The 17,179-nt window shown below is 36.9% G+C and overlaps 1 pseudogene; it reads left to right on the top strand.

Moving 5' to 3' along the window:
* The first annotated feature begins 11,130 nt into the window (after window positions 1-11,130).
* LOC129871809 (5S ribosomal RNA) lies at window positions 11,131-11,249 on the top strand (annotated as a pseudogene).
* The last annotated feature ends 5,930 nt before the right edge of the window (window positions 11,250-17,179 follow it).

Raw genomic sequence — 17,179 nt, 5'->3', positions numbered from 1 at the left:
TACCACTTGTTCCTCTTAATGGACTCGCAATGCATCAATGGTCTTGTAGAGCTACCTCCCTCATCCTTGAGGGGTCTTACTATTTTCCACGGTGGAGATACATATATACAATACCCCTTTTTACTTCATGTACTTTCATCCTTATCGTGTACTCGATGCTGACTCTTAATCTTACTCACAATCACATTCTTTAGTTACTTCGTTACTAGGCCCTACGTATTTCCATGATGATTCTCATTATATTCACACTATATTCTGCTCATGGTCAATCCTGGAGGGTAATATTTCTTAACCTTTATTCCCGATCCTTACTCTGGACTAATTCCACCTGGTGGAGCAAGCGTAATTAACCCCCTTATCCTTCTTCGTCATTCTCATCCTTAATACCTCACAGGCAATCTTAAGACATTTATATCCATCACTATTCTTTTCACCATATCAGTATCGACCTTCTAATTACCACCTATACCACAATTTACTTATTTCCCAAAGTCAGTTGTACTCCTTGTTTAGTTGGATCTTATCGTTACCATGGATACAATCTCTCAAGATATACTACAACCTTATATCTCATTCTTTTTTTATTCCAAAAACAAATTCCTCTATATTCCTTACTATCCCAAACCTGCACTCAGGAAATACCAACAATGCCTCATAGGGCCAACATATATATATTCATATCACCGCCACACAAGGCGCCCAATATCAACAACAATATAAAATAATGGACTTACCTCGTATGTCCAACTCTCACTGCACCCGTTACACTTTCCTGTCTACTTTTCCCTTTAATCTTCGACTTTACATTTCAATCATATTTCAATCTTCTTACCTTATCCAGCATGCCTCCTTCACACCATTACTTACCTGTATAATGGGTAGCTTCCAATATCATCCGTCATTTTCTTTTGTCGATGTCATTCTTCAACTGAAACCAAAGGTTAGAAAAAGAAATTTCATGTCCTATAGCTAGGCTCTATCGCACGATTTTAGATATGAAAGAAAAGTGACATCCTAAATGCCTTGTAGACTCCTATTTATAGATGTGGTGCGCAACACACTGATAAAAAAGACTATACTAGACACGGTCGGTAGACATTCTAAGAAAGGACCGCTCTGATACAACTTCTGTCATGACCCAACTCCATAGGCCGTAACTGAGGTCCGACCTGGACCCCCGTATACATAAATCTCAACTATAAGAACTATACACAAGAATCCAGAGGATGATAGAAAATTCTTCTGCATGTAGCCTTTTTCATTTGCACCATGTCATGCAAGAGCCGACAAGGCTGCCTTAACATAATAACATTTATAATATGCCATATAGGCATAATTGAATCAAACTCGTAAATAACCCACCTACATATGTCTACAGACCTCTAAGAATATTAACAGTGATATATGGCGGGACAGGGCCCCCTCCGTACCCCTGAATAAACAACTATATATATTATATGATCAACACCAAAAATTAGGCTCCGGAATAGTGAAGCACTTCCGACATAGCTGAGTGAGAGTCCTAAGCTGGCGGATCTCCAAAGTAAGTACCTGTATCTATGGGCACAAAACGCAGCCCCCCCTCCCCAAATAAAGGGAGGTCAGTACGATATATGCACTGAGTATGTAAAACTTAACACATCATAGCTGAGACCATAACTGAAATAAGGATGCAGGGGACAAGGGTAACAATTAACAAATTAATGTACTTGCACCTTAGGACACGTAGTCATATACATCATCATACTCTATGCCCGGCTTGCTAAGGAACTCGATATCATAACTATTTCATCATATTACCATATCACCATATCATCATCCCATCTCATCGTGTATATTATTTCATCAGGTCATCATATACGGCATCATATCATCGTATACGACATAATCTTATTGTATATGTCATCATAGTACATCCGATCCACTATGGGGTCGGGCTCACAAGTGTATCCCTATATTTTCATATGCATGCCTACGTAAGTATTTGGCCCTTTAGTGAGGGACTCGGTGAAAGAGTAGTGTACATAACGTACCGCACCCGACCCCTTTATGGGACTCGGTGCCATTATCACATAGTAAAATATACCGAGGAACATTCGGGCTGATCCATAATTTAAAACAATGATGAGGAATGTACGACTCAATCCATATTTTTATCATATCATCATATATATATATATATATATATATCTAGCCCAAGACTCGGTGAATAACTTTATCACATACGGCATCATCGTATGCTTCAACTTTATCATATATGACATTTTATCATCGTATACTTTATACATACATATATATAGCCAGCCCAGGACTCGATGACGGAGTAATAAAACTGTGCACGATAACATTCCCGACCCATCGTAGGACTCAGTAAAGAAAGGGTTACCATATGCACTAGTAAAGTAGTGAGAAACCATATGCAACTAGGTCATCTCCTGAGACTCAATGAAACAGTCAAGTGAACCATCACTTGAAGACCATCACCAACCCTTTACCCATTCAACCTGATAGATCTCAAATTGATAGGGTTATTCAATTTCCAGATGGATCTATTAACCTTAAGTTTTTAAGATCCAACTCTTACAGTCAAGCTTCTTCAAGTAGAAGAATGTCTTCGGCTCGACCTTCTTCTTTTTGCGCCCGGGAGGAAGACGATTCGTCCAATGAACCTACTGATCAGGGAAAAGTCCATGGAGTAGACTTTTTTGGAACTATCCCAAAAGTCTATTATGAAACAACAGCCCCATGACAGTCCCATGACAGTCCCACTTTTAGCGATATGAAACCAGAGCATAAAAGAAAAGAATCTCTAGGTGTCCTAACTACCAATGATATCTTTGTCCCTGACAAAAGGAAGCTTAACAAGTGGTGGAAACTTCCCAAACACCAGAAGAAAGTTGATTGTACAAAGCCACTTACTCATTGGAACAAAGAACCTCCTTTACAGATAAATGGTTTAGAGACATGGAAATATTCAAAACTGAAATTGAATTTTTCAAGTGGTTTGAACACTCAGGGAAAATAGATAACACCAAATCATCCCTCTAAGTCCTTATTAACAAATGGTACACTAGAGAACAGGTGATAGAAAGTGTCACTCCCCCTCTAGAAGGAGTTAGTATTCCCTATAGAAAAAATATCCTTAAAGCTTCTCCCTTCAAAAACCTCTTGAAAAAGATACCTCTCTTCCTACAGCTGCTAATATTAACAGCATCTATGAGCAGAATAACTACACCAATCAGGTTCTTCATATAGTATCAAAATAGATAGAAGAATCCAAAAGCAGCAGTTACAAAGGAATCACCTAGATTGACAACAAACCTAGTACCTCTTACTCTGGTCCTCACATTGAGACGAACCCCATTTTTAAGATTCCAGAATTTTCTAAGGAAGACTTTCCTAAATTAGAAAATCCTCTTAGTCAATCCAATGACATCCTTAAAAGGATCAATGACCAGCTTTCCAAACTCAATATCACCAAAGGAGACCAAGTTAGAGCCATCACTCTAAATTTCTCTGAGAGTAGATATCCCAACAAAAGGAATTATTACTCCAGACCCTCTTTCCCAGATGTTCAGTTTGAAGAAGATACTCTTCACCCGTCAGGAGCCACAAACGGGCACGAAATTCAAGAATGGAATATAGATGGAATGGCAGAAGGCCAAATCTATAATAGACTCCAAGAAATGGGGATGAATATCACAGCATACAAAATGAGAGGCTGCAGTGATAAAAATGCAGTTGTTCGCCTTGTTGCTGGTTTTATGGGTACTATAAAGAATTGGTGGGATAATTACCTTACAGAGCAAAACAAGGCAGAAATTCGTAACGCAGTCACTACAAAAAGAACTGTGAAGTAGAAAATGGAGTAGAAACTGCTTCTGAAACAGTCATCAAAGATGCCATGGCCACTCTTGTTTACTGCATCGCAAAACACTTTGTAGGAGAACCTAAACTCTTTCAAGATAGGAGCCTAGAAATCCTTAACAATCTTTATTGCAAGAAACTGACTAACTTCAAATGGTACAAAGATATGTTTATCAACAAAGTTATGATCAGATCAGATTACAATAATAATTATTGGAAAGAAAGATTTCTTAGTGGATTACCCCCACATTTTGCTGAAAAGGTAAGGTCCAAAATCAGAGATACATGCGAAGGGAAAATCCCCTATCCCCATCTCTCTTATGGAGACCTTATAAGCCTTATCAATGTCACAGCTATGGAAATTTGCACAGACCTTAAGCTAAAGGAACAACTTAAGAAAGAACAGAAAACCTACTCCTCCGAATTAGGAAGTTTCTGTCAAGATTTTGGGTTCCCGGTTTTAAAGCCCCCTTCCTCCAAAAAACTAGGAAAACGAGAAAGAACTTCTTCTAGTTACTCTTGCAAGAGAAGATCATCCAAGAAGAGAGAATATAGAGATAAACCCAAAAGGAAATCCTCAAAAGGATCTTCCGAAGACACTTGTTGGACTTATGGTAAGAAGGGACACAGATCCAATGAATGTCCTAGAAACAAAAAGAAGAAAAACAAAGTAAATCTACTAGAAGTAGATGAATAAACCAAAAAAAAACTCGTCTTCATTATAGAAGAAGAAGAATCTGAATTAGGGTCAGACTACTCCTTAGAAGGAGAAAGTGATGATGAGTTCTTGAATGTCGCATATGACACTCAGTTAGAAGAAGATTCAGAATGCAACTGCAATGGAGCATTTTGCATGTGTGATAGAAAATCTATCAATGTTATATCTGAAAATTCGATAGAAACTTTATTTTCTACTATCGAGCATATTCAAGATAAATATGCTAGGAGAAAGTACCTCCTTGAAATACAAAAGTTAGTTACCAGGCAGAAGGAAGAAAGAGAAAGTCCTGAAGTAACTCCTTTTAGCATGAAACAAATCATGGGAAGATTTGACTCCAAAAAAGAAGAACCATCCATAGAATTATTTAGAGGAGAAGTCAAGACTCTCAAAAATGAAATTAGAGAAGTCAAAGCAAGGCTTCACAAAATTGAGATAGAAAATCTCACTGATCAACTTCAAAAGGAGACTACCAGTCAAGAAAAATCTTCAAAAGCTATTCTTACTGAAGAAACTGACGAAGAAGACACTGAGATCGAATCTCACAGGTTTGAATCTGACGCAGGTAAATCTGACACAGGTTTAAAAACTATTACAAGAATTAGACCTCAAAGCTCCCATATTCTGATAAAGCTTGTCGTTACTAATGATTTAATTCTTAACAAAATTGCCTTGCTAGATAGTGGTGCTGATAAAAACTGCATTGCAGAAGGATTGATTCCTACAAAATACCTTACTAAAGGAACTACAAAATTATACAGCGCCACAGGTGAGCGCATTTTGATTAATTATAAACTTTCAGATGCCCATATTTGCAATAATTGTATTTGTCTTTCTAATGATTTTGTTATTACAAAAAACATTAATGAAGAAATTATTTTAGAAATACCCTTTATTACTCAAATCAAACCATATCTTTCAGATTTTGATGCTATACGAACAAAAATTTTGGGAAAAGAAATTGCATTTCCTTTTATCAAAACTCTTTCTCAAGAAGAAAGTAAACTTCTTCATAAACAGACTGCTTTTAAAATAAATCTTATTTCTCAGTAGATTTGTTTCCTTAAAAATGATATAAAAATTAAGCAAATTGAGCAAATTTAAAAAACCCCCGGAATGGTAACTAAGATTGCCAAACTCCAAAAAACTTTTGAAAAGGAAATTTGCTCTGATTTTCCTAATACTTTTTGGGATAGAAAATCCCACATGATTGAACTTTCATACATTGATGGATTCAATGAAAATGCCATTTCTATGAAAGCTAGGCCAATTCAAATGAACCATGAATTAATGAAAATTTGTAAAAAAGAAATTAATACTCGTTTGGCTAATAAAATTATTAGACCTTCAAAGTCTCCTTGGAGCTATTCAGCCTTTTATGTTAATAATGCAGCTGAAAAAGAAAGAGGATCTCCTAGACTTGTTATCAACTACAAACCTCTTAACACAGCTTTGAAATGGATTAGATATCCAATTCCTAACAAAAGAAATCTTTTGAAAAGAACTTATAAAGCTAATATTTATAGTAAGTTTGATATGAAATCAGGATTTTTGGCAGATACAAATTTCTGAAAAAGATAAATACAAAACTGCTTTCAATGTCCCGTTTGGACAATATGAATGAAATGTAATGCCTTTTGGGTTAAAAAATGCCCCCTCTGAATTTCAAAATGTCATGAATTCTATTTTTAACCATATCAGTCATTTCTCAATTGTTTATATTGACGATGTTTTAATCTTCTCTGAGGACATTGATTCTCATTTTAAACATTTAAATAACTTTTATAATATTGTCAAGAAAAATGGTCTTATGGTAAGTGCCAAAAAAATTATATTATTTCAAACACAAATCAGGTTTTTAGGCCATGATTTATACCAAGGTACTTATAAACCAATCTGTAGAGCCATCGAGTTCTCTGATAAATTCCCTGACATGATCACCGATAAAACTCAGTTACAAAGATTCCTTGGAAGTCTTAATTATATTGCTGACTTTATTTCTAAAGTTAGGCAAATTTGCAAACCTTTGTATGACAGGTTAAAAAAGAACCCGGTTCCTTGGAGTAAGGAACAAACTACTGCTGTTGTTAAAATTAAAGGAATGGTAAAAACCCTTCCATGTCTAGGAATCCACAAGCCTAATTATTTTATGATTGTTGAAACAGATGCTTCTGATAATGGTTATGGAGGAATTCTTAAACAAAGAAAATCTCCAGAATCATCAGAACAATTAGTAAGATACACACCCGGAATATGGTATTCTGCACAGAAAAATTATAGTACTGTTAAAAAGGAAGTTCTTGCCATAGTTTTATGCATTACTAAATTTCAAGATGATCTTATTAATAAAGAATTCTTGCTTAGAGTAGATTGTAAATCTGCTAAAGATATTCTGCAAAAGGATGTTAAAAATCTTGTCTCAAAACAAATATTTGCTAGATGGCAAGCCTTACTATCTAGCTTTGATTTTCAAATTGAGTATCTCAAGAGAGAAGATAATTCTCTCCCAGACTTTTTAACTAGAGAATTTTTGCAGGGAAAACCATGAGGCCTGGAGCACTAGTAGCAAAAGGACCCTTCAAAGGGAAAGAGGTAGTTGCCAAAACTACTTCGGTTAAACCCTTTAACATTAGGCCAGAATTCACAGGGTCTTCCAACCGTTACTCAGCCTTAGCCCAACTACCACCCATAAATCCTTCGGTATTCCCTCCATTACCATCAAGCACATCTTCAAATATGCTTGTCATGAAAAAACCTTTTTCTCAAACCCCAGAGCCAAGTTCCCTCTCTCCTTCAGGAAAATAAAGATTTCCCCAGACTCAAACTAAAGACAGTTACACCATGAAAGCTCCTGAAAGCTTTGCCAAAGCAGTAACTCCAACCGCTTCTCCTTCTAAACCAAAAGAAAAAGAAAAATTTGATCTTATTTCTTTGTAGGTTATCCCAATCTTAGCTCTGGACAAGGAGTATGAAAATTACGAGATCAAACATCTCCTCAAACCTCTGTATACAAACAGAAATTATGTGGATACAAAAAATCCCCTTAAAACTAGATTATTTTACAAGTTCATTTTAGTAGACACAGGATCTATTGAGATAGAACATGAACTTACTGATAAAAACAGAGATAGAACATGAACTTGCTGATAAAAATAATCCGGATAGCATTGCCTATTCTAAATTTACTATCAAAACAATCTTAACCCCTTTTGAATGACAGGTTGACCATTTGCATACCCCTATCAATTTCTCCAGAGAACATAGACCACAGACTTACAACTGGTGGGACTATAAGCAAGCCTGGTTTAATTTTATGTACTTACGACCTTCATCCCACACCTGGTTCGTAAAGTATAGTCCTGAATTAGCAAGATCCATCATTCCCAGATGGTTTTATGAATGGTGGCAATGTTTTGGGGGAAACCACCAAACCTTGCCAAAATTATTTTCAGAAAAATTTAGTCAATTTCAAACTGACCAAGGCATCTCTATATTACCTGAACACATTCAATTGTGTAAATATTTTATTCAAAAAAGAATTTCTTATATTTTAAGCTGGACTTTTAAAATTAGTGAATTTGAAAGAATCAAGTATTTGTCCAAAGAAATCCTTATCAAAGGATGGTCCCCTGCTCCTAAAGAAATTCAGTCAACTTCCTCAAGAAGATCTCCTGTTATTCATAAATCACCAAAGAGTGATCTAAAGAAAAGGCTTGAAAAGGCTTTGTCAGACTTGGAAAACTATGATAATGAAGATGAAGTCCTTCAGCTTCTAGAAGAAGCCTCCTCTCAAAGCGATGACAATGGAGACATGTTGAATCCTAAAGGAATAGCTAGAGCATATCTAAATCCATTTGATTAAAATCCTAATTGAGTGTTTTAAAACATGGAATAATTAGTCTTCCAAATAGAGATACAAAGTATCAGAATTATTATGGAAGAAAAAGATGAGTCTCTAAAAGAGACGGAATATCTTTTGATTTAATCATAATGGACCCCTCTCCACCGAAAGTTCTTTAACTTATTCGGAAAAGAAGACAAGCTCCCGATAGGCTTTTGACTACTCAAAAGAAGTGGACCCCTAAAAGCGGATGCCCACCAACTAAGGGACCCCTCCAAGATAAGGAAATCCTCAACAGCCAATCAGAAGAAGGCCTATAAGATTCTCATTATCTTTTTTCAGTCTATAAAAGACTTGTATAACTTCATTACCAGGCATCAGAAAATTTACCACTGAAATTTCTTATTATGGTGTGATAAAGAAAATTCTCACACAATCATGTTTAGATGGTGATAAGGACAATTCTCACCAAAGTTATGGATTCCTATGAATCACTAAAGTTAATGAGCTACTCTTATGATTATTTTCATGATGAAGTTACTGATGATGTTTTGATGTTTCTAGTGAATTTCATTGGGATATTGACTAAGCATCGAGAGGACTTTTAGGTGGCGTTAGGTATGGTAACGTATTTAGTTACCTAAGGAAATTCTAGTAGCAATCTAAAGTCCTAAACTACGTTACCCCCATAGGTTGCCTTCATGTCTTAGATAGTGGATCCACATATAGCTCACAAATTTAAAGTTGTTGTCATGGATTCTACCTTGGCAAGTAGCCTCTCTCTTCTTTATGTGAGAGTTACATCGGATTCCATGTTATAACTCGCATGGCCTTAAGATGTCAATTAAAGGTCTTATCCCACATAGTTTTAGTTGAGTTATGAGTTCTTATGATGATTATGAGATTTTGATGCATTAACCAATGAGATAAGTATTTTAAATATTTTCATGATGTTATACATGTGTCTAAAGGATATTGTTCTTGAATTCCATGATTTATATTGATATGTCACAAGTTTATTATTCATGCATAACTCACATACTTTGTACCTTCTAAGTACTAATGTATATTTTTCCTACATTGTCTCATAATGTAGGGACGGACGATACTCACGCTCCTCATATTCGTAGCTAGAGTTGAGTTGGCATTCTCTAAAGTTGGTGAGTCCTCATTCATCGAGTACATGTCTTTTATTTCATGTTATTTCTTTGACTTTTGTCTTATGATTCGGGTGAGCTAGGAGCTTGTCTTAAAGCCCCCATCAAGTATAGAATTAGAGGCATGTTTAAACGGTACATTGAGTTGAGTTAATTTCTCATTGAGTTCTATATTGAGTTGTTCTTCCTCATATTTAATTATGTTTAAATTGCTTTATGTATGCTATGCATGCTAAGATGGCTTGGTTGAGATCCTTCGAGTTATTGATCGCCGTGTTACGGCTAGTCCCTAGGTCGGGTCATGACATATTTGATACTTACTCCTTGCTATCTACACTTGTTTAGGTTCTGAGCCCTGATAGTAATTTAGTTTTCATTCTTTCATCCGAGTCTTTGTGAGAAGACTTGAGAGGTTGTTGTTCGATGCTGGTGATCTCCCTTGTTCCTTTCTATTATGGTTTGTTCTATTCGAGAGACAAAGGCATTGAGACTTGTAATTTTTTTCATTTCCATTATAATAGAGGCTTATAATGTGACAACTAGTCTTTAGGGTATTGTAGTTGACTAAGACATCTACTTTTATAAATTCCTCCTACCATAGGCTACCATATGGAAGGTGGGGGTCCACCCTCTTACTCTAGCTGCTGCCACGTGGCACTCTCTCTTCCTATCACATGTCACTCTCTCATGCTTCCATATGTCACACTTTTTTCCTCCTTGTGGGTTCATAATCTTATCTTACTTTACGAACCTATGTAATCCTTGCTATGTAAGCTTGGGGCTATCTAGATACTATAATAATAGTTAATATTGTAAGTAATTTTGACAGGTGGTAAGCAATTGTCCGAGATACCTTTGGAGTTAACCATATAGGCCCGCAACATATCGTCTAACATTTAGCTAGTAAGCTTAGTCTGTCTATCAGTCTGAGATTAAAATAGTGTACGAAGACCAATCTGTCTTCCCAATATCTTCGTAAACTAATCTTCGGTAGTTAACTATAACTTAGGATCCTTCGTCTAGGACAATAGCTATGGGAACTCTGTAAGGTCCTACCACCCTTTTGACCTATAATTTTACACCATCTCGACTGAGCAGGTAGTCTTTGATTGGAGGAACATGGGTTGATCTTGTTAATATGCGGATAACATTCATATAGAATTATCTGTCCATAAAGTGCAAAGTGAGTCTTGTAGCCAAGGTCATGTTGTGGAATCTTCGACCTCGTATATTACTTATTGCCTTCTTTAGATGTCATCAACTGGTACCCTCGCCTTTTTGGCTCTTGCTTTTTGTACATCAGAGTCGGCTACCAAGTTATGCTGAAGTCCCCTCACACAATGACCTGTATAGCCATTCCGTAGTTTGCCTATCATTAACTGGTATTATGTTGAAGAACTGTGGCATACAAGTGTACCATCTGTTAGTAATCAACTAATCCTGTTTGCTTTGCTTAAGACCTTTTATAATTCCCTTAACGTAACTTATAACACTCTAGGTACATAATCTCATGTCGTTGCTTCACCGCTAGTTCAGATTCTTCTATCTTGTGTGATCATAGCAGCACTAACACACCGGATCCCACTAGAATTTTGAAGTTAAACGTGCTTGGGTGAGAGTAATACTAGGATGAATGACCCCCCGAGAAGTCCTCGTGTCACATTCCATTGCAATCCTTGCAATAATGTGCGAAGGCATTCAACCTAGCCCAAGATTTACCTTAGTGTCTTTTTGCTAGTCTTTATGCTTCGCCTTGACCTCTCCACCCTTTTCTTACACTCGACATCAGGATAGATCGTTAGTTCAACCACATCTAGGTCCTATTTTTCCTTTAGTACTCACCCCATCTCGATAGGTTGTTCTAACCCATCTTGACATCTCTCTATAACGTATCCAAAACATCCTAGCTCCTTTTATCGTGTACTTCTCACTTGACCCTATACTCAACATATACATATCCATAGGTTGCATAACCATTCTGATACAACCTATATAAGATAGATATAATCTTTTCATTTCTTGGCCCATCTTGCTTTACATATGGACTACACACTAGAACTTGCTCTCGCCAATGCTATTTTGTCCTACTCCTTTCTTTTCTTCCTTTACGTACTCCTTGGTCTCCTCATTTCCTACCATAAGAGATTTTCTATTCTTTCTCCTTGCTACTTGTATATCACCATATCAGCGGCCAATGACGTTGCTGCCATATCTTAATCTTTACCCAAACACGGCCCTACTACCCTTTACATGGTCTTTAGTATGCTCAGTCCTTCTCTCTTATCGTATTCACCCCTTGTGGTAGGCATCTATCCCTTAGGGTTCTACAAATGATTGTTCGCACGGTCTTAGTACCGCAGCTCTTATCTGTTTATTATTGGCCTCGAGCTCCTGCTAATGTGTGCCAGTATGGGATCTTGCTTGAAATTTAAGCATTCCTATCAACATGTGATAGTGTCAGTTGATTTCATCTCATGCATGTATTTCTCTCTTCTACTTTCCCCCTTTAAGGCATACCCATGTCATCCTCTATTTATTTTCAACTGTTCATATGCATATGATTCTGTTCCAATACATTTGACATACTGCACCATGTCTACACCTTTTGTTAACTCATTTATACTTTAGATTGCCCCTGTAAGAAACCTTAATACAACCATGGGGTGCTTAGAATTCTCGATAAAAAGTACACAATCAAGTCTAAGTACTGGTACTCGAGTCATATAACTAATGTAGTAGCTTAGGCGAAGCCGCATTTCCTTTATCCCAAACAACACGTCACTAGTGCTTATAATCGTGTCTAATTCTCTATTTAAGGGCACTTATACTCTGATGACACATGTTTCTAGATTTGCTATAACACTATCTTCATCCCAATGAATACCACTTGTTCCTCTTAATGGACTCGCAATGCATCAACGGTCTTGTAGAGCTACCTCCCTCATCCTTGAGGGGTCTTACTATTTTCCACGGTGGAGGTATATATATATAATACCCCTTTTTACTTCATGTACTTTCATCCTTATCGTGTACTCGATGCTGACTCTTAATCTTACTCACAATCACATTCTTTAGTTACTTCGTTACTAGGCCCTACGTATTTCCATGATGATTCTCATTATATTCACACTATATTCTGCTCATGGTCAATCCCGGAAGGTAATATATCTTAACCTTTATTCCCGATCCTTACTCTGGACTAATTCCACCTGGTGGAGTAAGCGTAATTAACCCCCTTATCCTTCCTCGTCATTCTCATCCTTAATACCTCACAGGCAATCTTAAGACATTCATATCTATCACTATTCTTCTCATCATATCAGTATCGACCTTCTAATTACCACCTATACCACAATTTACTTATTTCCCAAAGTCAGTTGTACTCCTAGTTTAGTTGGATCTTATCGTTACCATGGATACAATCTCTCAAGATATACTACAACCTTATATCTCATTTTTTTTTATTTCAAAAAACAATTCCTCTATATTACTTACTATCCCAAACCTGCACTCAGGAAATACCAACAATACCTCACAGGGCCAACATATATATATTCATATCACCACTGCCCAATATCAACAACAGTATAAAATAATGGACTTACCTCGTATGTCCAACTCTCACTGCACCCGTTACACTTTCCTGTCTACTTTTCCCTTCAATCTTCAACTTTACATTTCAATCATATTTCAATCTTCTTACCTTATCCAGCATGCCTCCTTCACACCATTACTTACCTGTATAATGGGTAGCTTCCAATATCATCCGTCATTTTCTTTTGTCGATGTCATTCTTCAACTGAAACCAAAGGTTAGAAAAAGAAATTTCATGTCCTATAGCTAGGCTCTATCGCACGATTTTAGATATGAAAGAAAAGTGACATCCTAAATGCCTTGTAGACTCCTATTTATAGATGTGGTGCGCAACACACTGATAAAAAAGACTATACTAGACACAGTCGGTAGACATTCTGAGAAAGGACCGCTCTGATACAACTTCTGTCATGACCCAACTCCATAGGCCGTGATTAAGGTCCGACCTGGACCCCCGTATACATAAATCTCAACTATAAGAACTATACACAAGAATCCAGAGGATGATAGAAAATTCTTCTGCATGTAGCCTTTTTCATTTGCACCATGTCATGCAAGGGCCGACAAGGCTGCCTTAACATAATAACATTTATAATATGCCATATAGGCATAATTGAATCAAACTCATAAATAACCCACCTACATATGTCTACAGACCTCTAAGAATATTAACAGTGATATATGGCGGGACAGGGCCCCCTCCGTACCCCTGAATAAACAACTATATATATTATATGATCAACACCAAAAATTAGGCTCCGGAATAGTGGAGCACTTCCGACATAGCTGAGTGAGAGTCCTAAGCTGGCGGATCTCCAAAGTAAGTACCTGTATCTACGGGCATAAAATGCAGCCCCCCTCCCCAAATAAAGGGAGGTCAGTACGATATATGCACTGAGTATGTAAAACTTAACACATCATAGCTGAGACCATAACTGAAATAAGAATGCAGGGGACAAGGGTAACAATTAACAAATTAATGTACTTGCACCTTAGGACACGTAGTCATATACATCATCATACTCTATGCCCGGCTTGCTAAGGAACTCGATATCATAACTATTTCATCATATTACCATATCACCATATCATCATCCCATCTCATCGTGTATATTATTTCATCAGGTCATCATATACGGCATCATATCATCGTATACGACATAATCTTATTGTATATGTCATCATAGTACATCCGATCCACTATGGGGTCGGGCTCACAAGTGTATCCCTATATTTTCATATGCATGCCTACGTAAGTATTTGGCCCTTTAGTGAGGGACTCGGTGAAAGAGTAGTGTACATAACGTACCGCACCCGACCCCTTTATGGGACTTGGTGCCATTATCATATAGTAAAATATACCGAGGAACATTCAGGCCAATCCATAATTTAAAACAATGCTGAGGTACGTATGGCTCAATCCATATTTTTATCATATCATCATATATATATATATATATCTGGCCCGAGACTTGATGAATAACTTCATCATATACGACATCATCGTATGCTTCAACTTTATCATATATGACATTTCATCATCGTATAATTTATACATACATATATATAGCCAGCCCAGGACTCGATGAAGGAGTAATAAAGCTGTGCACGATAACGTTCCTGACCCATCGTAGGACTCAGTAAAGAAAGGGTTACCGTATGCACTAGTAAAGTAGTAAGAAACCATATGCAACTAGGTCATCTCCTGAGACTCAATGAAACAGTCAAGTGAACCATCACTTAAAGACCAGGGAAGTAATTCTCCGAGGTACCCTTTAGATGTTATTAGGGATTTCATCAATTAGGGCCTCAGGAACCACAGGTGTGTACCAAGATAATGTCACATAGTTTATGCAATCAAAGACACAAGTTAAGCAATCAGACATATAGCTTATGCAATTAGAGATACAACTTATGCAATCAGAGACATTTATCCTCTCAGAGCCTTTCAGAATAGGAGCTTATATTTCCACTTACTATTCAACATATAGGTGCCTCGGGAGTAGTAATCTAACTACTTTAGGACCCTTAGTATTCAGAGGTGACTACGAGTCACGAATTACGTCCGGAACCTCTAAATGGAATTATCTCTAAACTCATATCAGACATCATTTCCCTTACCTTAAGCCCCTTTCAAAGAGAGAAATAGGCAAGCCTTATATGTACTACTTATCATCCTAAAAAAGACTTGAAAGGCGAGGAATCCACTTATTGTAGGAGTTCTAAGATCCATAAGTGAACAAGGGTATTGAATCCTACTCAACGGTTTCTGAATGGAATGACTCCCAAATTTCATATATATATAACTTAAGGCTAAGACATGCCAAAACAAAAGAAAGGGTAAGCTTCACATACGTTTTGTGGATTAACTGTAATCTAGCTTGCCTCGTTACCTCCTTGACCTAATAACATGAGAGTAATACTGAGGTTAATGACCTTTGTCTTTCTGATTTTCAACTCTACAACCAAGTACCCATAGGAATTATTTCCTTATCCAATACCCTCGACTAGTTTGTTACTAGTTCCAAATTATCGAAAATCGGGCAACATCTCCCTTATCACTTCAATCCTCGAGATTTCACTCAGAAAAAATGTCAACAACCATATCAAAAACAACAACCAGAAGAATATATGTAAATAAATCACTTCAACATTACCCAATACAACTCCAAACAACTAGCTCAAAACTATGATACCAAAATAGAGTTTTTAACCTTTATTTCGTAAAACCTTTAACCATACTATATAGGGGGTCATGTGGATGCAACCAGAAGCACCCATACCCTTTTTAAAACCCTTTACAGCCCTACAACACACAACCACACCAGCTACAACTGCAGCCTACAATAACAACACCTTACGCGACTTCAATTTAGTTTGTTTCTAAAGTCAAGGATCCTTATACAATTTTTCCACTTCCAACCTTATTTAAGACATGTAATATACCTTATAACATCATCATAAACTCCAATTTTAAAGGAAAAATCTTACCTTGCCCAAAACTCGCCAAACTCGCCAAAATTTGCCTCAGAAGTTCCTTTAGCGTGACTAAAACTTTGTGGATGCTTGCTAACATTTTGGTGTTGCTACAAACCATAAATTTACATTAATAAAATCTTTATATAATCGTGGTATACCCTAGATAATTAATTCACAGAACAAAATCAGAGGCTTACCTTTCTTTCTCCTTGGCCGATCCTACTCTCTCTCTAGTTCTACATTTTTCTTCTTTTCTTTCTTTCTCTAGAAGTCTCTTGAACTAGGAAGATAAATGAATTTCTTGTAGATAAGAATGAGTCATAATATATATATATATATAGGCTACTTTAGGGGGGTGACATGTGTCAACCCCTTAAGTGGTGATACATATCAATCCCTAAGTGGTGACACGTGTCAAGCCCTCATTGGGCCAGTACATCCCTTCCTCCTACCATAGGCTTCCACGTGGAAGGTGGGGGTCCATCCCCTTGATCCAACTGCTTCCACGTGGCACTCTCTCTTGCTTCCACGTGTCACTCTCTTTTCCTCTTTGTGGATTCGTAATCTCGTCTTACTTTATGAAACTATGTAATCCTTGCTACATAATCTTGGTATGTACTCAAGTAGCTTAAGTATGTAAGATTTCCATGTAGGTAGCTTACGTAAGTAAGTCGAGTCCTACGACTCATTATTTGGTCTCCAACTTCTTCTGGATTCTTACAACGCTATTTCCAATCTTCCCTATCATGAGATGTCACATTCTCCCTTCCTTAGAGTTGTTTGGTAGCGTTATGGGCTATCCGGCTCTCATGGTAACTTCTAAGAAGCTTGAGAAGCTTTAATAAGCTTTAAGAAACTTAAGAATCCTTCCAAAAACTTAAGAACCTTTCAAGATACCTAAGAAGCTTTAAGAACCTTCCAAGGTACAAAAGTACGGGGTGTAACAGTAGTTGACTAAGACTTTCTCTTTTATGTATGTATCTATCTATTTAAATTATTTCTGCTTGTATTTCCATAGTAGTT

This window comes from Solanum dulcamara, chromosome 10 (assembly GCF_947179165.1).
Source record: "Solanum dulcamara chromosome 10, daSolDulc1.2, whole genome shotgun sequence".
NCBI classification, from domain to species: domain Eukaryota; kingdom Viridiplantae; phylum Streptophyta; class Magnoliopsida; order Solanales; family Solanaceae; genus Solanum; species Solanum dulcamara.
Note: the sequence above shows the minus strand (reverse complement) of the source record. Positions and strands in the feature narration are given on the sequence as shown.